Source organism: Myotis nattereri (genome assembly GCF_964212035.1).
Source record: "Myotis nattereri genome assembly, chromosome: 17".
Taxonomy (NCBI): domain Eukaryota; kingdom Metazoa; phylum Chordata; class Mammalia; order Chiroptera; family Vespertilionidae; genus Myotis; species Myotis nattereri.
Window position 1 is genome coordinate 8,239,492 of NC_138092.1, and position 27,665 is coordinate 8,267,156.

At 44.6% G+C, this 27,665-nt stretch overlaps 1 long non-coding RNA gene across 1 annotated transcript in view; it reads right to left on the reverse strand.

Moving 5' to 3' along the window:
• LOC308533450 overlaps positions 1-27,665 on the reverse strand; it is a 295,328-nt gene that overhangs the window by 119,050 nt on the left and 148,613 nt on the right. Inside the window, exon 4 of the long non-coding RNA XR_013997090.1 lies at positions 575-813. This is a non-coding gene — a long non-coding RNA (uncharacterized lncRNA). The remainder of the gene's footprint in view (positions 1-574; positions 814-27,665) is intronic.

The window sequence follows — 27,665 nt, forward strand, 5'->3', positions numbered from 1 at the left end:
GGGGAGCAGCGAGGAGCATAGAGAGGCCAAAGCAAGCATGTCAAACTCAAAGGCTCACACGGGCCAAATAAACAAGGTTTAAGCGTATGTGAGCCGCAAAAAAAAACAAAGCTTCAATTTTCATAGAAACGTAGATTTATTTCGCTAGAGACACTAATACAAAGGGCTGAAATAAATGAGTCATTGTTAACATGAAATAGAACATTTTAATAAAAGTTAATATTTTTTTCTTGAACATTAACTTACCAGACACTGAATAACTGCACAAGTTAATAAGCGTAACGCAAATAAACCTATTTTTTCTTGTTCTCTGAAAGCAAAATATTTCCTGTTGCGCACACCAAACAAGTCAGTTCAAGATTAACGACGTGGCCATTGGCTGCTAAAATATTCGCTGCTAGTATTAGTGGAGAGAAATGGTGTGCCTGCGCGTAAGGTAAGTAAGGGAAATGAATGCAACACGATTATAGTCATCAGTCATTAGCGGACGTGTAGTTTGTTATTAATAATTATGTGTAACAGGATATTGTAAAAATTAAGTTACGAAATTTTTATTAAAACGTTTCTTACATACCGTTATATTGGCTGGGCCGAAAAAAATATTCATTGTGGGCCACATGTGGCCCGCGGGCTGTGAGTTTGACGTGCTTGGGCCAAGGGAATTAAGGACTTAATCTCAGCTTCAAAGAGTTGCTGTATAGGAAGCTCCGATTTTGCAGGGTCATGGAACGTCCCCAGGTTAGCTGAGCGATAGGGATTTGCCCATGTGTCCTCTATCTTTTCTCCATGCTGGGCTGACAAGGGTCCATGAACCTATAGTGAGAAAGCACTTTATAAATATCAGATATGTAAACTTCATAAACAAGCAACAAAAGACATTTTGGGGAAAAAAATGACATGTTTTCATTGCAAAATGTCCAATTAAAATGGCATGGTATTTACAATGTTTTAGGCCCCACCCCCTTGACACTGACACTTGCTCCTCAAAATATATATTTATAAATATGTTCAGTGGTTAATATCAGTATTTCCAAAAGGCGAATATAGTACATTACTTCAGTATACGGTGGTACCACACTTCCATGTACAGAAATTTGAATTTACAAATTTTTTGAGTTCTTCAAAATGAAACTTTTTTAAGTATCTACCGTGTGTGTGTGTGTGTGTGTGTGTGTGTGTGTGTGTATTAATCAGTTTTTTCTTAAATGCCTTCTGACCTTAGACTTAACTTGCCAAAAAAAAAATCATCCATCCTTTAGTTCTCAACTTTCCACACTGCACCTCATCTATTTGCCCAGGATTAAACCTTTGAAATCATCTCTGAATCCTCCCCTCCCTCCACTTATATAGTTATCAGAGAATGAAGGAAGTAGGCAACAGAATTGGATCAGGAGATATCTATATATGTTTCAACTATTTATCTTAGCGTGCTTATAAAGCAACTACATAGTAAAGCAAACTTAAGCTAAGGAGCAGAGAGATAAGACATCAAAAATGGGTTGGGCTAATGGACGGAGGCGTGGAAGCTGCGTCACTGTGGGTGTAACACAGACCTTCCAGATGGATCGTGTGGGCAGGCTTGCCAAGAGTGGTGGCTGGCCTGGCATGGACAAGTGTTGGGGGTTATCAAACATCCAAAGCACAGACTTCACAGTCAAGTACTTTTGAGTCTGGACTCTGCCACTCTGAGCACGTTGCGGAGCCTTTGGGAATAATAATGGGCCCTGACAGGGCTGCTGTTAGAAGTGAACAGTGGCACAGAAAAACGCTCCAGGAAGTGGTAGCTGGAGTCATCACCACCGTCATCTTCTTTATCATCAGATACTGAGAACTTTCTTCTCCTTCTGCTAAAAGTGAAGCATCTGGTGCACTCATTTCCTCCGCTGAAAGATTTATGTCCTACAAGACGCGATTGGCTGCCTTTGATAGAACTCCTCCGTCATAACAGGCCCTCTGCTAAAAGCATTTCTCGTGTAATTGCCACAAAAACCCCACAAGGTAGATATTGTCTGCATTTTACAAATCAGAAACATCACTGAGGCTGAGGGAGGCCACACAGCTCCTCAGAGGCAGAGCCGTGCTGTGCCCACCATAACATACGGCCTCCCGCCGAGTGGGAGCCTCATCGTGGAGACCTTGTCCGTAGTGTGGAGTGTTGAACATGGTAAGAAAATGGCTATGTTGACAACGTGTTTGAATTATAATAAAAAGAACTAAGTAAAAAAATAAATATAATAAAACACTTATAATAAAAAAAGAACATAATCATAAATGTATCCTTGACTTTAGGTGAGCAGATTTCAACATATCTTTGATTTGTTGTGAGAAAATGTCAATGTTTGGGCAGGGGTTGGGAGAAGGGAAAGATAGATCTGTTACCATGGACATTAGAGTCTATGGGTGGGAGACTATAATCAAATTTCTGACAGTAAAGTTAAATATGGTCAAAGGGGGAAACAGGCGAGGAAGGAAATAAAGAAGTAGGTGTGGCTACAGCGGGATTTCTCTGATGAAGTTGGAAATATCCTCAGGTATGTATGAAAGTGCCCAGTGTGTTCCAGAAAGGTGAGAAGTTCATTTTGCCTTGACTTTAGATTCATAGGGGTGAAGTGCTAGGAGATTACCGGAAGCCCATTCCAGCATGTCAGCGGGGCTGAATCATCTGGAAATGGCTGAAGGCATTTCCCCAAACCTGAAAAGGATGCATAAAATGATTGCTTACTGCCAGACAGCTAAAGGCATTTCAATCTACATGTTATTGCCTCCTGCTGGCCAAACACCTGAACAGCCAAAGGCAATTCCTCCAATCTAACAATGGATTCTGTATACTACCTTGCCTTAGGACAATTTGTGTTAATAAAGAGCAAGGGGTCCTGAGATAAGGGAGGACTTAGTTCCTTTAGCTAAGTCTTCTCTGACTCCCCAAAATGCCTTTCAAAATTATGTTTCGTCTCTGGACTCTTGATTAATTTACACACAGCGCCTTCTCCAGATTCCTGAACCCTTCCTGATGCCGAGAAACACACACCAGCAGGAGATGAGATGGAGGGCCAAGGCAGGAGCAGCATTTAAAGGGTCCTCAAGCCCTGGCTGGTTTGGCTCAGTGGACAGAGTGTCGGCTCGCGGACTGAAGGGTCCCAGGTTTGATTCTGGTCAAGAGCATGTACCTCAGTTGCAGGCTCGATCTCTGGCCAAGGTCGGGGCACGTGTAGGAGACAATCTCACTCACATTAATGTTTCTCTGTGTGTGTCTCCCCCTCCCTTCCACTCTCTCTAAAAATCAACGGAGAAATAGGCTTGGGTGAGGATTAACAAAAAGTAAATGAAATAAAATGCTGAACATTTCAACAAATTCTATGAAAATCGTTAGGTGGAACATGGACATTTTATGAGGAAGGAAGGAACGAAGGGAGGGAGGGAGGGAGGGAGGGAGGGAGGGAGGGAGGGAAGGAGGGAGGGAGGGAGGTGGAAGGAAGGAAGGAAGGAAGGAAGGAAGGAAGGAAGGAAGAAAAGAAAGGGTGCTCTATGCGACACGCAGTCTATCAGGGAACAGCGGAGTCTTGCGATTGGTGAGATGTGTGCTGTCTTCTTTCCAGATGGTTCCCTCCAGCCACAGTAAAGAAGATAAACCAGAATGGAGACTGATGAGAAATGATGTGGGCCAGGGCAGCAGGAAAAGACATCGCCAACGAAACAGGCGAGGCTTGCATGTGCAAACATTCCTGCCTTGAACACATTCCCTTTCATCTTGGCATCTCAAATTCAGTCTAGAAAGTTCCCTGTGGAGCTTGTTAAAAAATACGTTTTTCTAGGGCCCACCCTATGGATTCTCACTCCGTCAGGAGTGAGGAGAGAGGTTCAGGAATCCGAATTTTAAGCAAGTACCCCTGGCGAGTGGCTTTCCTGCAGGTGACAACTGAAGACCGACTGGTCCCCGTGACCCAGATTCTAAGACCCTCCTCCAGAGCACCTCTGTCGTCCGCCGCCAAACCTTTCCCACAACTCCAGTCGCCGCCGACCAGTCAGAGCCAGTTTCCCCTGGTGCTCACTGTTTATATGTGAATTTCTTAAACTTCAACGCACAGCTCTTATTAAAATGCAGATTACATTTCTAGCAAATTCCCAGGGGATGCGGATACTGCTGGTACACGTTTCTCGCTTGGAGGACTAAAGTCACTGTATTATGTGTTGGTACCACATTATAGTGACGATCTCTTGGTTCTTTAATGTAAGTGTCTTGCCTCCCAACTTGACTGTAAATTCCCAGAGACCTCGTTGGGATGCCTTTGGGGACTCACATCACTAAGGGCTGGAGATATAGCTGCTGCTTTACAAACACACATGGAATTGAATAATTCAACGTAAAACAGCAATGACTTCTAGATTTCAGGTTGGAAATAAAGAATAAGTAGAGAACCCCAGCATTAATTCTTTTTTTTTTTAAATATATTTTATTGATTTTTTACAGAGAGGAAGGGAGAGAGATAGAGAGCTAGAAACATCGATGAGAGAGAAGCATTGATCAGCTGCCTCCTGCACATCTCCCACTGGGGATGTGCCCGCAACCCAGGTACATGCCCTTGACCGGAATCGAACCCAGGATCCTTCAGTCCGCAGGCCGACGCTCTATCCACTGAGCCAAACCGGTTTTGGCCATTAATTCTTTATTATTGTTCCCGTCGGGCACTCCCCGGAAACACAGAATAGCCAGAAAGAAAAGAAAAAAGAAAGAAAGCGTGCTCAGTGGGGAATTCAAGACCAAAAGTCTTAGATGCCTACATTGGAAATGCAAAATGGAGAACATAAAGCTTTCATAACTTAGAAGGGAGCTGTACTTTTCTCAAAATTTCTGGAGTGTCTTCTCAAAAGTTTTATCAATTCTGTAACTGGAGTCCACAATTTCGGGGCCCTCCACAATGTAGACAAATTACTGGGTTCAGTGACATACAAACCAGGTCCCAGTCTCAGAACGTTGTGGAGGTTTTTGTTTTGTTTTGTTCTGTTTTTACCTTTTAGAGTCAGGGAATTATCTAGACTCAAATAAGAATCCCAGACTCCCATGTGTGGCTATGTGCTGCTTAAGTGAATTGTTAAGATTTCTATTCAGACACAAGTATAGAATTCACCTAACACTGAAGGAGCATCAGTGTTAGGTAAATTGGGTGAAGCCTGCTAAAACCATGTGCTGCTGAGAACTAGGAAGGACTTCCTAAGCAAGGAAGTATGGGAGACGGTTTCCTGAACAGAAGGAAAAGGGATAGACAAGGAAGACAGAAGAGACACATTTTCACCACCCAGGACTGCTCTGCCATCCTGTCCAAACTCCAGGACACAACTTATTATCTTAAAGTATATGAGCATAGAGCAGTGATGGCGAACCTTTGGAGCTCGGCGTGTCAGCATTTTGAAAAACCCTAACTTAGCTCTGGTGCCGTGTCACATATAGAAATTTTTTGATATTTGCAACCATAGTAAAACAAAGACTTACATTTTTGATATTTATTTTATCTATTTAAATGCCATTTAACAAAGAAAAATCAACCAAAAAAATGAGTTCGCATGTCACCTCTGACACGCGTGTCATAGGTTCGCCATCACTGGCAGAGAGCATTACCTAGGGCCACTCTGAGTACTTTACATCATACTAAACTATGTCCTTCCTTGGGTCTTCGTTTAAGAAGACATGTTAGACATGGTGGGGGGAGGGGAATGGAATATAAGAACATGATCCACCTCTGAGCACCACATATGTCAGAATTCTAAATCCAAGGAGAAGAGCTATACTTTGCTGCTAAAAAAAATGTATTGCTACCTGTATATAAAAGAAAATTACTCAAGTCCCTAGGAAAATATGCCAGACATTACATACTCTTAATATAACAAAATATTTTAGGCACGATATTTTAAACCACTGTTACTAGTGAAAGGATGATTTAATTTTAGCAACTGTTTATAGGATGTTGTAAGGAAATTAATCTATTATTATGTTATAAAATACCTTGTTTCACAATATCAATTTTGCTATTAGGATTTGAAACAAGATTTTTTTCCCTAGGCATATACATTTTTACACGACATTAAGGTCATTTGTATTATAATACACCCATCACTGTGATAATTATTCTTTTGTGCAAAAACTTTAAGTAATGCTTCCAGCAGAACATTAAAAGATCGTAATGTGTGAGCGAGAGAGACTAATTCACCCACGATGCCAAGCCCATTAGGTTTCCTCAAGAATCTCAGAGGGTAGGTGATTGGACACGGACGGGCTACATCTAGCACAGTGAGTGGAGGTGGGAATATAGGGAGCAAAGCAAAGCTTGAAGGACATAGAAACTTTTTTCAGCTTTTCAAGATAGACGTTTGAATGGATGGCATCAAAATCAATATGCCTCCGACAAAGCGGCTTAGTTTGGAAAACCCAATTATGCCATTTGTTTGTAGTTTTCTAAAGATATCTCGCTGCATTTCCATCAACATTGGGTGCAGAAGCATGACAGAGATTGGAGGGATGGTCAACTTCCAAGTCTATTGTAGCCATGCTTATGTCCTGCTGATGGGAAGCGAAGCTAAGGGCAAACAATGTCTTTTCACCAATATTGATACCAAATTCTAACCTCGTCATAGCAACAAGATTCAGATCCTGCCTAGACAAAGAAAGATATCTGAATTTAACATTGTGTTTCCTCTGACCCAGAAAGCTTGCCATTTTAATATAACCAACATTATTTTTTAATGGTAGCTCTAGGGAGACTTCTGAGAGGAATCTCTTAGAAGTTCTATTTATCTGCCTCTAAGCAGTTGGGTAAGTTTAGTCATGTGCATTGCAAAACAGAAGCCACTCTGGTGGGTGGCACTTTGGCCCTGGGGTGAATGTTTTCAGGGCATGAGAAGGCTCCCATCCATCCTAATCAGCTTTGTGTGGACACGATGCAACATCCAGTGCTGCCTCCGATCAGCACAAGTGTCAGTCACTGAGCAGATTCTTGCCCACGGCCCTGTGGGCAGAACGTATGGGTTTCCTCGGGACAGTCCCCTTTTGCCTGCATTCCGGATGTGCCCACCCCTGACAGGCTCGCCCCGCTGTAGCACTAACCATATGGTTCAACTCCACCCTCTCTCTTGATAATTCCATCTCCCTTGCTGTCCAATTCACCCTGTTTTCCTGGAGGGCATTGATTTATAGGCTCTCCCTCAAAATACCCATCCTTACAAAGGTATCCGGGGTTCCGGCTACAGGAGCAATTTTTTTGCATTCGCACATTCACTGAGATGTATCTTGCTGACCATGACTTGTGTAGTTTATTTCTGAAGGGAATTAATTTAAAACTGCAGTTTCCTTTAATGTCCCAGCTTCAATTTCATATCATTTAATTTCTTATACTGTGAAATATAATTGCTTTGCACTCCAAATTGTCTAAGGCTGTTGATTTTGATTCTGGCATGTGTTAAATAAATTGGGCCTTTTCTCAATATCTTATTTTTTTAATTTAAATATCATTTTTAACCACATTAGAATATTTGAGGAAATTCAAGTCTATGAAAGGTTCCAGGAAGCCCTGAAATAAAGTAATTGTTAACATTATTTACCTCCCCCACCCCCCAAGATTTCCCAAACTTATTTTTTAATAGACCTTTTTATCTAATATCTATTGTCTTCATCTAATTTGGATTGCTATAACAAAATGCCACCAACTGGGTAGCTTATAAACAACATAAATTTATTTCTCAGCGTTTTAGAGGCCAAGAAATCCAAGCTCAATGCACCAGCACGGTCAAGTTTCAGTGAGCACCCTCTTCCCGATTCCTACCTGGCGCCTTCTGCCTGTGTCCTCACCTGGTGGGAGTGGCTAACAAGTTCTCTGAGGCCTCTTTTTTCTAAGGGCACTAATCCCATTCATGAGGACCCCACCCTTATGATCCAAGTACCTCCCAAAGGTCCCACCTCCAATACCATCACATAATGCATTATGATTTCATATATGAATTTAGGGGGACGGGACACAAACATTCAGACCTATTAAGAAATGCACCCATTCCTCAATGAAAATCTAAAGAAACTATTTTTAAACACCCTGCTAGTGGAGGGAAATTCTCAAACTCTGCTGGGCTCTTTTTTTTTAATTTTTATTTATTTTAATGATTTCAGAGAAAAGGGGAGAGGAAGAGAGAGAAACATCAATGATGAGAGAGAATCATCAATTGGCTCCTCCTGCACGCCCCCTAGTGGGGATCTCGAGCCTGCAACCCAGTCATGTGCCCTTGACAGGAATCGAACCTGGGACCCTTCAGTCCACAGGCTGAGGCTCTCTCCACTGAGCCAAACCAGCTAGGGCTCTGCTGGGCTCTTAGCTCACTGCTTCCAGGATGATCTGGTACACCATGAGCAGCTGGGAGAGACCAAGCCCCACAAGCCTTTGCATCACTCTCTGGACCCCCACTTCTGGAGAGACAACGTTTGCTTGAGTTGCAGCCTAGCTGACACAGGTAGAACACGTTAACATGCAGTGCCATGAGAGAAAGGGGGGGAAAGGATGACCCATCGCCTGTGTGTTCCTTACATATCTCACTCCTGCATGTTCTCCCTGGAAGTTCAAGTATTTGGGCCAGATGATAATTATTTTTTTAGATTCACCTCAACATATTACTGCAGCAATAAGCAAATCAATTGTTTGAGGGCAGACTATCCCTTTGGCCACCGCACTCTTTCCCAATGGCCTTCTTCCAGATCTAAAGCATATCAAGCTCTTTCCTGCCTCTGAGACTTCACACACATTGTTCTCTCAGCCTAGAACCTATGGGTTTTGTTGCTTGTTTCTTCCAGTTTCAGTATCAGCCTCATTGAGAGGCTTCCCTTAATCATCTCACTCTTTCCTTTCATGGCTCTTTCCCCAATTTACAATTCCACGTTGATTTGTCTCTTGCTCTTTGCCTGTATCCCCTTTTAGGCTCAAGCTCCATAGGACAAGGGCCCCATGTCTCAGTTATCCACTCGTGTATACCAAACCTAGCAGCACACCTTGCCCAAAAGAAGCACTTGATAAAATAACTAGAGGCCTGGTGCACGAAATTCATGCACAGGTAGGGTCCCTAGGCCTGACCGGCAATCAGAGCCAATCTGTGGGGTGACCGGCGGGGTGATCAGGGGCCCCCACTGGCACCCACCTTGGCCGGCCTGGGGCCTATGGGCTGGGGGCAGCTCCTACATTGAGTGTCTGCCCCCTGGTGGTCAGTGTGCATCATAGCGACCGGTCATTCCACCATTCGGTTGATTTGTACATTAGGCTTTTATTATATAGGACAGTTGGACAAATGAATAAAAAGTCTGACTCTCTGGGAAGAGCAAGAGTGCCATTTCTCATGCTTGCGTTGGCCTCTCAGAGCCTTTATAAAATCATCACTTCATCAGAGGGACCTCTTTCTGCTGATCCCAGGTAGACCCTTCCAGAAACACATTCTCTAGGCTATCTCCCAACAGCTAGCATCATTAATTTGGGGGCTTTGCAGCCAGCTTATCCCATCGGTGTTCATGACACAGTGAATTCTGGCCAAACGCATGCTAAGAATTCTCAACATTGTAAATTTTTAAAAATTCAATTATGCTCCATGTCATCCCATGCCTTTCCCTCGGGTGCAAGTCATTTGCCTGTAATCGGTGTAGCACACAGTCTGTTGTGTGAAAGCAGCAAGAACCAGACAAGATTATATGGAGTTCTTTTCCTGTATGAGGAATTAGGCTGTGAGACCTGTCTATCTTGTCTCATTTAATTAATTCTCACAACAACCCTATGAAATGGGCAGTATCCCATTCAGTGGACGGAAAAAGTGAGGCTCGTCAAGACAAAGAATCCATAAACCGGACGGGCTCGTTTCTTTCTGCTACGCCACAGTGTGTGAAACAGAATGAGCGAGGGCACACAGACACGGAAAAGGTCTTCAGTTAGGCTCCGTTCCCTTGGAGCCTGAATGTATCTGAGCAAAGTCTTTTTGGTCAGGTACCTCTCAGACTTGATACGTCACATTTACGTGATCCTAAGACATTTTTTATACTTTTATACCTGCAATCAAGATGTGCTTTATGACTGGTGTGATGTGTTTGTGTGTTTTTGTCTCCCCAAGAGTTATGAATTTGAGGATATTACAATCAAAGGTTACTTGGAATCAAAGAAGTATTGACAGTTCCAAGGTCAAAGAAACCCACACGTTTTCTCCATCTGCTCCTAGTCATATTTAAAATAAGATTATTGCCCTAACTGGTTTGGCTCAGTGGATAGAGTGTCGGCCTGCGGACTGAAAGGTCCCAGGTTTGATTCCAGTCAAGGGCATGTACCTTGGTTGCGGGCACATCCCCAGTAGGGAGTGTGCAGAAGGCAGATGATCAATGTGTCTCTCTCATCGCTGTTTCTAACTCTCTATCCCTCTCCCTTCCTCTCTGTAAAAAAATCAATAAAATATAAAAATAAATAAATAAAATAAGATTATTACTAATAGAGTATTTACTACATACCCAAATATTATACTAAGTTTTTTAAGCATCTTATTTCATCATCATCATCATGCTAATACTACAGAGTGGGTTACTACATTAGTCCTTGTTTTATAAGTGATGACTGACCCTCAGAAAGGTTAATTAACAAGCCCAAAGTCACACAGCCATTCACTGTCAAAGATGGAATTCAACACAGGTCCACCTAACACTGAGGTCATGTTCTTAACCACATGATGCACTGGTTCCTAGTCTAGCAGCAAAGTGTTCAAGGCCTTCCACATTCACAGCAGGACACTGGGCAATAGTGGTTAAATTTCTGTCTAACAAGACACCCATTAGCATGTCCAGCATGATGGCCCAAAGCAAAGAAGAAAAAAAAAAAGCAAGAAAGAAAAGCATGGAGAGATAGCACACCCTCCACTGAAGCATAATTGCTCTCTAATCAGCAATGCCAGGGCTGCTGCAAGCACCACGGTTACTGAAAACTTCATGATGGTCAAACTGTTACTCCACCCAACACAACCAGATACCAGTTAACAGAGGATGAGTCCCACAAGGACTCAGGCATCTACTGCTTCAAGCTTTTCCGGAGTCTAACTATAGGTGTTTATGTAGAAGCAGCGGATGTCCCTACCTATGATTGCGTGAGTCCACAGGGCTTATGTGCCAGAGGAGGCATATGTACTGATGTTTTTCACCTTGAACATGGCATCCTTTCACTGTGATTACACTTGATATGCATTTCGCTCTTCACAAATCCCTCTCCTGAAGAGATTGCCTGAAGCACCATGGAGCTGCCACTGATTCCTCCTCCCTGGCCAACAGCGGTGGCTGGGTAAGTGGTGATCAGGTCTTAATCCAGAACCTGCCTCCAGGTTCTCTTAAAATGATGAATATGATTTTCTCTCTCTTTTGATGATCATTTTGGCCAAGAGCTGATGAGGTGTTTGAGTTTCCAAAGGTTTACCCAAGCAAAAGAATAGAAAGAGTTGAGAAGTCAACATAGATATATTTAGGCACATCCCTGTTGATAGTGATTCTGCCAGATGCCAACAATACAGGCCCTTAAAGTGAGTGAATGCTGGGGGCAGGTCCTGCATTAAGCGTCTGCCCCCTGGTGGTCAGTGCGCATCATGGCGACTGGTTGTTCGGTCGATTTACATATTAGGCTTTTATTATATAGGATAATCAGCCATGGTTGGTGCACTGTCCCTTCCATCATGATGAACCCAGGAACACTTCCCAGGATGGGAAATTATCTGTGGCTGAGGTGAGAAGCCTGAGGACAGTGAGCTGTCCAACATGATGGAAGGGACAGTGCACCAACCATGGCTGATTATCCTATATAATAAAAGCCTAATATGCAAATCGACCAAAAAGCAGAACAACTGGTCACTATGACGTGCACTGACTACCAGGAGCAGACGCTCAATGCAGGAGCTGCCCCCAGCCTGCAGGCCCCAATCAGCAGTGGCGGTGGGGGATGAGGCCAGTGAGCACGCAGCGCCAGGCCAGCCAAGGCAGGTGCCAGCGGGCCCCCCCCCTACCCCCGATCACCCTGCTGGTTGCCCCACAGATCAGCCCTAATCGCTGGCCAGGCCTAGGGACCCTACCCTGCACGAATTTCATGTACCGGGCCTCTAGTGAGGAAATAAAGGCTGACCTTGGGCATGCCCACTGCCATCTCTATGATGTCTGTTTCCTGATATCAGGTGGTCAAAGACCGAGACGTCCCTGGGAATACTCAGACAATTTGGAGGGAGTCCCTGGGGACACTGCATCTCTTGCTTCCCCAGCACATGTCTCAGGTTAGTTTCCCTGGTCAGGGCAGGAGCTCGGCACTGTCTTCCACACCCACACTGAAAACCAGGCCTGCCATGGAGAATGCGAAGTCCCTCAAATACTTGCAAACACTCTAAACATGGCCATGCTTCTTCCATGAACAGAGATTCTCTAATTGAAGGATAAATAAAAGATAGTTATTAATAGAGCATCGGCCTGAGGACCAAAGTGTCCCCAGTTCGATTCCAGCCAAGGGCACATACCTTGGTTGCAGGCTCCTTCCCGACCCAGTCCTGGTCCGGGCAGGGCGTGTGCAGGAGGCAACCAATCGATGTGTTTCTCTCACGTCGATGTTTCTCTCTCTCTTTCCCTCTCTCTTCCACTCTCCGTAAAAATCAATGGAAAAAATATCCTCGAGAATTAAAAAGAACAATAATAATAATGGTTAACGTCTTCCCTTTCACAGGAAGGAAAATCTGCCAGATCCTGCTGACATAGAAATGGTCCCAGATCCTACTCTTTTAGGAGGAAAAAGAAGACTAACTCTAAAATTGTGCTTCAAAATCCCTGATTTACCTCTTTTAACTTAACACTTGAGTTAAGCAGGAGGCTGCAGGAGACCACGTCATTACTAAATTATGCTTTTATTTTCCTTTGATATGCCTGATGTGGCTTGCTTGCACCTATCGGGGTAGTTAGTAAATGAACGCTGGGCCCCGGTTATTTATTTATTTGCCAATTTCCCTGGCATTATCAAAAGCGAGGAGCAGCTGTGATCTCCTGGTTCAGATACACAGCTGAATGTTTAAAAGGCCTGCCTTTGCCCGGGCCCCTGCGTATTTGTAGAAATGCATTCGCAAACGCATGAACACTGAAGAACGATGTCAAAGCAAACCTGGGCTTTTGGCTTCAAGAGGGTACGGTGACTAAAACCTTTGGGCTGGTAATGGACTACTTACTGATCAGTAAATGGAAAGGCAGCTGACTGTGGGCCTTGGGAGCCTTAGACTCCTGGCTAGCTCTTCCGGAAGTCAAAGGGGAGAATAAAAAGGGATTTCTACCTCCCTACTCCCACACCAGGGTCCATGCCTTGTCATTCAGCTGATACTTCCCGAAAACAGCTCCTCTGAACTGGCCTAAGGCTGACATTCAGGTGGGATGCTGACTGTGAAAAGATGGACGTACACAGCTGATGATTCACCTCTTCCCTGAGCTTCACTTGCATCGTATGCTGCCCCACCTTTTCTCCCAGAACAATCTGAGCCCTCCACAATCCAGCAGCTCGGGCCTCCGCGGCCCTGGCACCGTTGCATGCCTCTAGCGCCCGCTCAGTGACGAGGCTACTTTCTGGGTGGTCGATGTCTGTGCCATCCAGACTCATTAGATATGTTTTATCATTCTCTCGTCATCGGCCCCATTTAGTACTCCTTACAGGATCCCAACACAAATGGACCGTTTCCCCCAAGTCCTCTCTATAGCAAGCAGAATTCTAGAAAGATTCCTGTGTGTTTAAGTTTTCCAGGTTATTTTCATAGTCTCTGCCCTCAAATATAGTGGGTTAGCGATTCTCAACCTGTGGGTCGCGAGCCATTTGGCGGTCGAATGACCCTTTCACAGGGGTCACCTAAGACCATCCTGCATATCAGATATTTACATGACGATTCATAGCAGTAGCAACATTACAGTTATGAAGTAGCAACGAAAATAATTTTATGGTTGGGTCACAACATGAGGAACTATATTTAAAGGGCCAGAAGGTTGAGAACCACTGGGTTAGATCAACACTTCTATCACCATCTCTGGGCATTGGGCCTCTGGGTGTGGCTCAGCTGGATGCTCTGGCTGAGGGTCTCACAGCACGGCACCAGGCACCAGCCGGGGCTGCAGGCATCGCAAAACTCAGCTGCAGGAGAATCTGTTCCCACGCTCACACTGTTGGCAGGATTCGGCTCCTCGCAGGTTTTTGGTAAAAGAGCCTCAGCTCCTCCCTGCTACTGGCCAGAGGACACCCTCGGTTCCTTGCCATGTGGACCTGTCCACAGGGTGGCTCACAGCGTGGCAGCTGGCTTCATCAGAGAGTGAGTGGGGGCTGGGGGTGGAGGAAAAAGGGTAAGAGGGGGGAGAGAGAGGGGGAGAGGAAGAGGGAAAGGAGGAGGGAGAGATGGAGAGGAGTCATTTAGATCAAACCTACTCCCCCACCCACTCACCATGAAACACCCAACTTACTGCTCATAACAGAGACATCACATGATATCTCCTACAGATGACATCCAACTTGTGAATGAATCAGATCCCAGGTACAAAAGCAAAAAAAAAAAAAAAAGCTTTTTCATTCCATTCATCTAGCCTGAAAATTGTCACTTTCCCACCAGGCCAGGGACATAAACGTATTGGGCCTTTTTAGTTTAGAGCAGACAAGAAGCTGCCATCACCGCTGGTCGTGGAAAAGCAACAGGCTAGTTTTAGGAACACACTTGTTTCTGCTGGAAAAAAAAAGCTTATCATGGAATTTTCTTTTCCCTTTTCCTTCCACCACACCCCTTCTTTCTCCATCACTGGTAGAACCCCTCTCCCATTCTCGCCACGTTATGGCATCATCCCAGGGAGCCAGACACTGGAAATGAAACAGGCTACATGCAGATTGGGTTGCAGCACCTGGAACACACGATGCAGCAAGCGGCAGGTGCGTGCAATTTGGAATTTCCTTCGGGTGTTTCTGAAAACGCAGAGACAATAAGGAAACCCAATGGACTGTCACAAGTCAGTGTCCGTCCCGGCTTGGAACAGCCAGCCGGGTTTCCCCCTGTCTGTACAAAACCCGAAGATGATCAAATCTATTTTTCGACTTCTTTATTAATCAAGGCACATCTGCTGGGCTAAATGCAAGAAGACATATACAAAGAAACAAAGCAGACACGCTGAACTCCTTGGCTGTGGGAGAAGGGGAGGGAGCCCAGTAAATGCACGTGAGCCCAGCTCACCTGCGCTCTGCTCTCCAGCAGGTAATTGCCATAAATCATCCCTTGCCCTGCGATGCCAGCCTAGTGAAGATTAATGGCAGGAGACACTAAAGCTGCCAACTTGGAAGATTTTGGTGCTGGTGGAGAGGAGGCCGCGCGTAAGGCCTGTGTGATAAAATGCTTCGCTGGGACCGTAATAAATGGGCTGGAGGGGAGCCGAGGTCCTCTTCTGTAATGCAGAGGCATTAAGGCCTGTCTGGTTGTGATGACAGACAGGTATTTGACTGAGCACACGGGCAGCTATAAAAAAAAGAAAATAGCTGAAAGCTAATGTCAAGATGTAATGTAGACCTGCCACCTGCCATCAGGAGTAATTATGGCTCCGACCACTGGCTCCTAGGGAGGGCAGAGGAAACAATATTGTATCTGACTGCAAGGAATCGGCGACATTTGATGTGTGGCCCTGATGACATGACTGGTCCAACTGTCGCCCTTCGCGATAAAGCAGCAGAGCCATACGCTAGCAACTGTCCTCGCTGGAGGGCATTATGGCCGACTGGCTTGCACTCCCTCCCGTTAGGAGGAAGCGGGTGAAGAGAGGGAAAGAGAGCCTGGAGACATTAGCTGAATACTCTGTACTCCGTGAAAGGCCAGGTCGGACGAGTAACTGGAGATGTGGGCATCAGTCCCAGAGCCCCTTTCCGAAATGTGGGTTTCAGGAAAGCAAAGACGTGTGCAAGGCACAGGCCAAACATCTCAGAAGGCTGTTCGCTGTGGACGTGGAAGTCAACCTGCCCACGTGGAAGGCAACGCGCTCTCGGGCACAGAAAGGGTGATCGTCACCCCACAGGCTTTGAAGCTTTGAGTCCTGATGAAGAACCAGGGAAAGGAGTAGAGAGTGGTCTTGGAAGGGGCCCCTGTTTCATTTGCTCGGGCCGCCCTAACCAAGTACCAGAAATGTATGGTCTCACAGCCTGGAGGCTAGAGGTCTGAAATCAAGGAGTTCACAGGTCTGGTCCTTCTAAACGCTCTCTCCTCAGCTTGCAGATGGCCATCTTCATGGACACCTGGCGTTCTCCTTGCATATGAGTCTATCTCCAAATGTCCCCCTCTTTTAAGGACATTGGTCATATTGGATTAGAGTCCACCCTGATGATCTCGTTATAACTTGGTGATCCCCACAATGACCCCATCTCTAGGGTCACCTTCTAAGGCACCAGGGATGAGGACTTGGGCATATGAATTTGGGGTGGGGCACGATGCCACTCATAACAGGCCCTTTGAGGAACCCGCCTGGCCAGTGCATTGGGAATAAAAAGTTCTCACTAGTCTGAGGGGAAATGGCCAGGTGTTGTTCCAGTGAAGGGAGCTCAGGTCAGCAGGATCTGGGATGAAGGCGAAGATTGCCAGGTATGTGGCACAGATGTGGGTGTCATGTCCACAGGCAAGGCCAGGCACAGGAGGGCAAGAACCACTGGCAGAGCTCAAGTGGAAGCAGGCAACGGAATGAGCGGTTACCAACTGGAAAGACAGGCTTGGGGTCCCAGACAGTATCAGTGGACAACCTAGAGCAGGGGTGGGCAAACTTTTTGACTCGAGGGCCACAATGGGTTCTTAAACTGGACCGGAGGGCCGGAACAAAAGCATGGATGGAGTGTTTGTGTGAACTCATATAAATTCAAAGTAAACATCATTACATAAAAGGGTACGGTCTTTTTTTTTTTTAGTTTTATTCATTTCAAACGGGCCGGATCCGGCCCGCGGGCCATAGTTTGCCCATGGCTGACCTAGAGCTAAGCTCTGATGCAATGCAGAAAGACTCAGGAGTCTTTTTAATAAAGATCAGGAATTTTAATGGACTTCTGTTTTCCCTGGCTTAGATGTTTTTTAGTCAACCCCTTGTAGGGTAGGGTTGGTTACACAGGCCAGATAAGCTCATGCTTATCTACCCAGAGTCAATAGGGTTTGTGTCTCTGGGGGTTGGGCATCTTCATGCGGAGGATTTGATCCTCCATGAACAAGGTAGGAGGTTCCTTTAAAACCCTCACAATTCATTTCATGGAGGTATTTGTCTTCTGGGCCTTCCTGGGCAGAGGACAGAAAACTGATATGTGGATTCTTGACCAGTTTTTGAAAGCCCCATCATGAATCAGAGGTGACATTACCATAGAAACATTTGACACTCTCACTGGAGATCATTAGAAACCCCAAATTATGAGGGCGACAGTAGGGAAGGAGAGGGGGACAGAAAGAACGACTTTGCCATGAAAGGGAAGAAAATACAATCACTTCATAGGATTTATCCCCTTCCATCCCTAATAACGAAATTTGAATAATGTAGTAAATTTTCAGTTATTTGGTCCGAAACATTGTCTGGATAGCTCACTAGGAAAATGGAAATATAACAGATATCTCACCTTCAAACTATGAATTCTCAACAACTGTTTTTCAGCGAAGGAAAACATGTCAAAGGAATTGTCTTCAGAATATAACTGGTACCGTTTTAATTAACTCATAACTTTTTTAAATGTTCTTTAGAATGAAAAGTTTTTATTTCTTGCCAAGGTGTTTTGGGAGTTTGAAGATGAGATTTGAGCTTAAATCATTTCAGCTATTAAATATTAAAGAGAAATATTCAATTTCTGCTTTGGGTATAAAATATTCTTTTTAATAATGCAAGTAACTAAAGTATCTAATTTTGAAACGTGGAACCTTGCTTATCCATAGTACTCAGTGTAAAAGACATTCTACTCAAGTTTGAAAGTATCAGAGTGAACATTTTTATCATTACAACTATTATACAATCAATGACTGAGTATATAAGTGAAACATTTCTCTGAATTTCATATCTTTTTATCCAGACAGATATTTATGGCACACACTGACCTGCAACCAAGCTCTTATTTCTTTGAACAAGAGACTAATATCAATTTTTTTAAAAATCAAGAGCAAAAGTAAGATTACTTAGCAAAATAATTCCCCCTAACAACAACAAAAAAATCTTGATGTAAGTCCCCTAAATAAATTCACATTTATGTATTAATTCAACTTACTACTACTACTACCTTTTTAATACTGTTATTTATTAAGTACCTAATGTGACCTAAATAAGGTTGGTAAGCATATTGAGGGGTTTAATAAGCACTGTCACATAACATAGTTTCTCATTGTTTTTTAATAAACATACTATATGGCAGATAGTATTATTTTCAATTTGAGGCTCAGAGGGGTTATGCCCCATGACCAGGGGTACCTTATAGATGCAACCTGGACTCTCACCCCTGGAATTAGGCTGTGAGTAGAAACCAAGACAACATGGAAATCAAGGCTGGAAAGTGGTGCTTTGGAGAGCAGCAGAGAGGGAAGAAACCGCGTTTAGTGGTAGAGAAATCACTGGGCAAGGGGAGAGGAGGTCGGGATTTTCCTCGCCTTACACTCGGGCTGGCCTTACCGGCTTGCCTTTGGCCAATATGAAGCAGCTAAAGTGACATCCTGAGACTAAAAAGGAAAGACCAGAAGGGACTTGCAGCTGTTGTGTCATGAAATGCTGGCGTTGGGGAGCTCAACTCCCATGGCTGTGAGCAACTCAAGACACATGGAGAGGCTGCTAGAACAACTGGAGGTGCCCCAGTCAACAATCCAAGCTGCACTCCCCGTCAATGGCCACCATCAACCCTGGTGAGTCATCCTGGTCAAGTCTCCAGATGGGAGAAACTCAAGCACAAATCTTCCAGCTGACCAGTCAACCCACAGAACTTGAAAAAAGAATAATAGATTATCCTCAACCACTACATTTAGGGACGGTTAGCACATGACATTAGATAACCAGAACAAGCATTAAGACACTCCTGATTTGTTGTTCTTGTGTTTATTTACTAGGTGTTTTTTCTACTGACTCAAGAGTAGCCAGTCTGTGTGCAATAGGTCCGTTGATTGAACAATAGGAGTGATTTTAACTCCAGGCCATTAAATTTTCATTTAGGTCTTATTGACTTAGTCTACATAAACGTGTTCACTCCTAACCAGTGGACAGGATTTGTTTAAGGCAAAGATAAACCTCTTACTAAAAAGTAGTATGTCTGGGAGTTGGCTTCCCACCATGACCTGCCCAGTTAGGAATTTCTTCTGATCAGATCACCCTGAGAGGTTACTTTCAATAGAACCCCTTATTTCTTTTTTGTCCACACCTTCAATGCATATTTTGTAAAATTCTAGTCTATTACTGTCAATGAGAATCTGTGTCTGAAATTAAGACCATTCACCATGAATTCACAAACAGCTTACAAGTTCTCCAAGTCAGCAACTATCAGATCTGTTGCAGAAATCCTCGCAGACGTGATTTCTGGAGGGCAGCCAAGAGGGCTGAGAATCTGTTGCGAGTTAGCCAGACTGTTTCCACTGAGCACATCTGACTGCTAACATTTAAGAGCGGGCACTCCCTCACACAGACCCTTTGCCTCGCCCGCAGGAACCAATAGGCCGGCGCGGTCCCTGAGCCTGGCCCTGAGGGTTATGGTTTATGTACAGAATCAAATCATGGACTTGGACTTTTCTTCCTCCCGAGGGATAAAGATGATTCAGGATGAAGCAGCTGAGAAACATGGAAATCATTAGCAAGCTCAGCTGTACACAACAACCAAAGTACTAAGAACTCTCGTAAACAAAATGACCAGCATTACACACACACACACACACACACACACACACACACACACACACACACTGCCTCTGAGGTGCCCGAGCTGAGAAACGTGGCTAAGAAAACAGCCATCCCCGATCCAATCCTTTCCTTCTGCAGGTGAGGAGAGCGTGCTAAGATTACACGGTTACTTGTGGCCCAGCAAAGACTAGCTCCAGACCCCCTCCCCCCTGCTCTACCACTAAACTCTGCTTCTACCCCTTCCGCTGCTTTCCAAAGCACCACTTTCTACCCTTGTTTTCCAGGTTGTCTTGGTATCTCCTAAGCCTAATTCCAGCATGACCTGGTAATCTGGGCCTTCCATGGGATTTATGTGTTCCATGCGGGAGGAGGGGTGGGGGGTGTGGATTGCTGTTTTCCTACTGTCTTCTCTTCTCCCCTGACCAATTTGCTTCATAATGCCATCTTAGCATTAGTAGGGGCTGCTAGTATATTCACACCAGCCTTCAAACTAATTGATTCATTAAAAAAAAAAAAGGAGGATTCATCAGTTCACTGATATTATCTGCTCATCTCCATGGACACCCCTCCCCAACGGTGACCTTCAGGTACGCATAGGGGTATTTCATTGTTTGCAACAATGACCAGAGCACATACGCACAGCATTTCATGAGGACCAGGAATGCCAGACACGCAGGGATACCCAGGACCGTTCCCTGAAGCTAATTGTCCCACCCAACATGTCAACAGCACTCCACTGAGAATCCCTTCCTCCTCTCTAAGTAGACTTCCTCCACTGCTCCTTCAGTGACAACTGGACTTGGACAAATCACAGTGCTCCCCAGGCTTTTATTTTTTTTTCTTCATAAAATGACAACAAATCATCTAATTCATAGAGTCATTGTTAAGGATTAAATGACAACGTCTATAAAATTGTTGAGTACCTATGAGTGTAGAAATGGAGAGGATTTTGTTCACCAGATTTCCCAAGAACGAAAAACAGAGAAGGAGAATGGACACTGCTTCCTGGGGAGGCTGCGGGAAGAGGATATCCCATCGGGACTCAAACTTGGCCTTTAGAAGACGCAGGAAGTGTGTGTGCACTTGTGGGTGCCCGAGGCTAGGGAGCCGTGGGAGGAGACAGTGAGTTTAAGGGCCCACTGCCAGCAGGATACTCGCAAAACACTGTCAACTGCCAATGCGGCCCCCAAACCGTCAGGAAAAGTACTGGAAAACATGATCTTGTGAGGTCACATGTCTATGGACACTTGCAGGTCAACAATATTTTTTAAAAAGGAAAATAATATTAACCATTAAAAAAAAGAAAATTACAAGGAGTAAATTCAAGTCACCTCAGAAAAAGAACCCATGCAAAGGCAGGAAGAAAAAGCTTGGAATCAGAAGAGATATTAACCAGAACACAAAGCTGGTGACTCCAATCTAGTTTATCTGAATTTCAAAGGTATAGAGAAATGGCAGGTCACAGTGGGATCAAGTAGGTACCAAATATATATATATATATATATATATAATAAAAGCATAATATGCTAATTAGACCTGACAGTCGAACAACCTTCTGGACCACCTTCCAGACGAAGCCAGGGCTGTGGGGGCCAAACCCCTTGCACGAATTTCGTGCATTGGGCCTCTAGTATATATATATATATATATATATATATATATATATATATATATATATAATTTTCTATTTGAATTAAAGCTCAACTCTCCCATTCCGCACCCCATTCTGCCATTGAGCCTCAAATATAACATTGACCAGTGCTTATTGAGAACCATGGACAAAACATTGAAGAGACTATAAAGCCACTGAAGGTGCCATCATGCCCTCAGGTAGAGTGGTTTAAAGAATGGGCTTTGGGGTCAAACACACCCACATGCAATTCAGCTCTATCCTCTTCTTGCAGCCTCCTCCGGGGCTGGTCATTGTAACCCTTTGATTCCTAAAACCTCACCTGCAAAATGGCAATAAATAGAGTACCTACCCATAGAGAGCAATGTTGTGAGAAGGACATAAAATAATTCGTGTAAATGTACACTATTGCTCCTGGTACTTCGTGGGACGTGGGACTCAATAAATGTCTACGAAAGTGCAAGGAACTAAGGTGAACGGAGAATTCTGTGTGTTTGCCCTGTTGCTTTATGGCCGTTGCATACTTAGGTCATCTACGATGGAATTGAGTCAGAACAGATCTGGAGACACAGGAGCCCAGGTTTGTAAGCCCTTTGATTCCTTGATGTTTTACTGCAATCACGATGCAGCACTTTTTGGAAATGAGGAACAGAGGTCCTATTAAAGGATTTTTTTTTTTTTTGCAATCATGTAAACTCACTAAACAGCACTGCTCTCAAGCAACTGAGTCTCTTCCTGGAGAACTGAGCAGACTCTATGCTTCCAAAAGCCTTCCAGCACCTGGCATAACATGGGCATGGCAACCGTATTGTGTCATGGATACTTTAAGTGGATCCTTTAGCTGTTACGATCCTCGACGATGCCCATGGAGGTGCTTCCCAGTCTCGATAGGCTGAAATGCTTTCTATTTTGTAGCAAGTTCCACAGAAAAGTCTGGATAAAATGAGCTGACAGTTTGTGGGACCCAAATATGTGACAATATGACCTTACAGGCTCCTCCTGCCCCTAGTGCAGCGGTTCTCAACCTGTGGGTCGCGACCCCTTTGGCGGTCGAACGACCCTTTCACGGGGGTCGCCTAAGACCATCCTGCATATCGGATATTTAGATTACAATTCATAACAGTAGCAACATGACAGTGATGAAGTAGCAACGAAAATAATTTTATGGTTGGGTCACAACATGAGGAACTGTATTTAAAGGGCCAGAAGGATGAGAACCACTGCCCTAGTGGATGAAATTGTGCCACGACACATGAAACCCGCCATTAAATTATTTTCAGTGAACACAGAGAAGTTCCTTTTGCATGATGAGAATTAAAAAAAAAAAATAACTAAAGAGAAGCTTCAGCATCTAAGCAAAGTTCTCTCAAGTCAACCCATTTTTTCCAGGCCTGTGGGCTACATCCAGGTGCTGCCCTAAAGAGAAAAGGATTCCTGGGAGGTGGCCGACGTCCTGAAAACCGGGCACATGACCTCCCCCAGGCTTAGTCATCAGGCAGCCTGTGTAGACTTCCAAGGTAGACTCCATAAAGGTAGCTGTAGACGAATTTTTTCACTACCGAGTCTCAGTGGCCAGCGCAGGGTCTGGAACGTAGGAACTGGGCAATAAATACTTTAACGTTAATAAAAACAGCACAACAAACCGAATCAGTGAAGTCGGGCTTGTCTTCAGTGCCATCCCTGCACTGAGCCGCTGGTGACTGGGGGTGACGAGGTCTCCCCCCAGGGGCCGCGGAGCAGACTGTCTGGGAGGCGCGGTTATCCTCCCAATGCCTGTCTGTCCAGCGGGGTGGGGGCCCCTGAACAGCTGCTGTGCTGCTTTGTAAACAAGTGGGGGACACACTTCTGTAACCTGGAATCCTGCAGCTGAAAAATATGTTTCCCTCTCCGAGGATTTGGTTGGAAATGCTTCAAAGATTCCTGCTTGCCCCAGCAAGCTGGAGCGCAGCGGGAAGCGATGTGTTTCATCTCTCGGAGCAGCCTTCTCCTTGGGCGAGGAGCGCAGGGCTCTGCAGCTTGACAGTAAATAACTCTCTGACTTAGGCAAAAGTACGGGCCCAGATGACCTGGGGTGTGTGTGTGTGTGGGGGGGGGGGGGGGGGGATGAAACGCCGCTGAGCTCATGTGCGGAGCACATGGGAAGAAAATGCTCCCACCCGAGGTGGGGCCGGCGTGGCGCTGGTGCAACGCGAGGGAGACGTTTCCAGGGCCTGTGGTGAGGGCTGGATCGTTTCCAGAGACCAGTGCCAAGGCGGCCTCTGGGCAGCTGCAGGCTCATTGCCTCCCCCTCCCTCCCGCCCAGCCCTGGTGCATGTGCGTGTGTGCGTGTGCGTGTGTGCATGTGTGTGTGCGTGTGTGTGTGTGTGTGCCCATGCATGCACCAGCCAAAAACAGTAATTAGCATGCTTTTAGGTATTAGAGCTTAAAAGCCAACAGGGCAGCTGTTGTCTGGAAGCCAGTGAACTACATTCAAGGCGCAGCTCTGTCATTCGGCCACAGGGCCTCTGCCAAGTCCTCGTCCCCCTCTGAGCTTCGGTCTCGTCATTTGTAAACGAAGATGATATTATCTAAACCAATTAACTCGGGCTTCTGATGAAGAGCCAAACCGCCATGAGAGGGCTAGAGGGACGTGTTCCTCAAACCCGCAGGCCCTTCTTTTCGAGGCGTGGGCCGCGGGACAGCAGCTCTGACTTGACCTGCCCTTTCCGGTCCATCCCCCAGGTCATTAAGAGGCGCATTCGAGTTGGAGAAACACAGCTCCGAAGCTCTATACAAATGGGTTTACAGATTCGTCGCAAAGTTGAATAAAACCCATCTGACTCCTGGCTACCAAGCTTGCAGTCACACAACTGACTTTCCCCGCCAGCCCTGCTTCCTCTGTGAGGCTGACATTCCCAGGGGGCAGCAGCACTGTGTCAATTCCTGGGGACACCCCACACAATATAATAAGGCTTGCCTCCCCTGTTGCTACGCAAATAGAATTCTGGTGCAAGATGTGTGACTGTATGGCTTATACATCAAAACAACAGCAGCCGGGCTGGTGTGGCTCAGTGGTTGAGCTTCGACCCATGAACCAGGAGGTCCCCGTTCGATTCCCGGTGAGGGCACATGCCCGGGTTGTGGCTCCATCCCCAGTAGGGGACATGCAGGAGGCAGCCGATCAATGATTCTCTCTCATCATTGGTGTTTCTATCTTCCTCTTCCTCTCCCTTTTCCTCTCTGAAATTGATAAAAACATTTTTGAAAACAAAAATAAACGTACGCAGGCTTGAGAAATCCTACCAGACCCTCTGGCCTGCCATCATTGACCGCATCTACTGCCCGCCCCCCTCCTTCCACGGCTGCCTCACTGGCCTCCCTGCTGGTCCTCGGATATGCCAGGCAGCTTCTGGAAAAGAGGCTTTGCATTGCTATTCCCCCTGCTTGCAATGCTCTTCCCCTCAATCGCCACAGAGCTTAGGCCCCAGTCTCCACTCAAATGTCAATGCCTTCCTATTTCCAATTGCAACGCCTCCTTCTACTCGCATGTACTTTTCTCCACAGCACTTATCATTTTTTAGCACACTGTATACTGTAGTTATTGGCCAGGCTTCAGTAGCTCACCCTTTCCTACCCCAAAATATAATACGTTCATGAAAGCAGGAATTTTGTCCATTTTGTTTACTGCTACATTTCCAGTTCTTGGAAAAGTCCTGGCACACAAATGCTTGGCATTTATGGAATGGAAGGATGGGTATACAGGAGAATGGCTTTGAACATGGGCTCTGTCATCAGATAAAGTGGGTTTGAATCTCAGCTTTGTCACCATAAGCCGTTTGACTCTGGGAAAATAGTGCATGTGCGCTGGGACAGTGCCCGGCCCATAGGAAATGGCTTCGTAGGTATTAGCTGTCATTATTAAAACATAATTATCATTAAATATCAGCCTCATTCATTCTTTTAAGAGAATGATTAAGTTATTTATGTGAACAAATAATCAGACTTTTAAAGAATACTTTGCATCAACAAAAACAGGGGTAAGGACTGTGACTCATTTCTTAGCAGCCAATTCCTTCTGCATCAGTAAAAAATAAACAAAAATATTAAAAATTGCGTGCATGGACATATTTCACTTAAAGAAGAAAGCTCCCTATCTTATTTTTAAGGGCAGGTCAGAAAATATTGGGGGTTTTTTGTTACATTTTCAAATAAAATATACTGTCTCACATTAGAAGGGGTGAAAACTTGGGCTGAATATCCAGGAACCAGTTGACAGTGTCATTAGACTCTGAGACTGACCACAAGATGAGGTGACTGTCCTAACGGACGAGTCCCTAAAACACACAGGAAAGGGAGCTAGAAACTTTTCCCTACATGCTCAGAATCATTGCAAATATTCATAAAATAAATGGCAAATTTCTCAGGATAGTTATTCCAGGTATTTTTTTCTCATGGGTAAGAATTCAATATAAATAGACTCTATCTAAGTCTATTGGCTCGTCCTTTTGGTCTTGAACCACATTCCTTACCCCTTACCCTGGCTCCATCCAATTCATCAATCCGTCCGACAGATTTGGCTCTAAAATATATTTTAGATCTGTTCACCTCTACGTTGATCACGGTGACATGTGCTCACCTGGACCAACTCAAGAACTCCTACTTGGCACTTGACTCACCTCTCCAGCCCATGCTCCCACAAAAAAGCTAGAGTGGTTCTTTGAAAATAAAAATTTGCCCCTATTTATTCCTCTGCCTAAAACCTTTCAATAGTTTCCCTTTGAACTTAAAATAACATCTCAAATCCTTCACGTGGACAAGAACATGATGCACCATCTGACAGGGCTCTCCCTGCCTCCTTCCCCTCCCTCCTTTTGTAACACGCTCCCCTCCTACTACCATCAGCCCACACCCTCTTCTTGGCAGGTTCTCAGCTGCATTCTGGTCATTCGCGGGCGCTCATTCATCTGCATGCCCCCCAGCCTGTCACTCTTCCCTTCCAATCCCACAACAGTGTCTCTCCAAAGAAGCTTTCTTGGATTCCTCCTTGTAACACGTCATAATCTGAAAATATGCATCCCTTTACGTGTCTCCTTGTTTAAGTCTGTATCTTGTTTATGTCTGTATTCTCAAGGAATAGGACAGTTTGATTTGTTCATCACTATATACTGTACCCAGCACCCAGCAGAGTTCCTGGCATATGGTGGATAATCAACCAATATTTGTGGAATAAATGAATGGGTGGATGAAAAGTATGATCAACTCCATCTATGAAGGGAAAGACAGGCATACCAGAGCTCTCCTCCTTACTATCTTATGAAGTCACTTAAACACAAAACAATATGCGTTCATGAAGAAATTTTTTTTTAATCCAGGGCATTATTTTTTGCCATTATATTCTCAAGGAAATTGTTCGTAGATCAATTCATCAGTAGGGTTTTACTGGGGGAAATATTTTAAAGTTCTGCTTATATAAACTTACTATCAAAATATGTGAATTCATATTTTGATGACTCAAACACTATGGTTACAGCATTATTGAACCTATAACTAACTTAAATAAGTCACTTAGTAAATAACTATGTGTTTAGTTCTTATCTTGTATAATCTGATAAAGAGCAATTGAGAATATATTAAAAATATGCCCATTTCCTATTTTATGCGTTAACCACCAATAGAAAGAATATGCTAGTCTATGAATATACCAAATGCAATGAATATATCAAAAAGGAAATCTGCAATTGCAGTAACTTTAAATATCTCTTATGGGAGAGGAGTTAGGTAGCATTGCAATTATTACCAGAAAACTGGCCTCCAGTTTATTTTGCATAGTTTTTTTTAACCTTTTCTATTCCCTTTTGGTTAGGTTCTCTAAATTTCTGGGGCAATATGTTAGATAATAAGTTAAATTTTTTTTCTTATAAAAGGTTGGCAGTGTGCTATGTCAGTAGAAGGGGGAAAAAACTAAGCAATGACTTAGAGTCTGAAGGAGGTGAGGTGGGAGTAGGAATCCACTGGGAGGAAAGCCTGGTGAACATGAAGATGCAGCCACAGACTATATGGCAGCGAGGATGAGTGGGTAGGCACATTTCCAGGCCCGGGCAGCTGAAAATAGAGATTATGATCCCTGGTCCAAGCAACCAATGAGGAATACTGTGAGAGGAATAC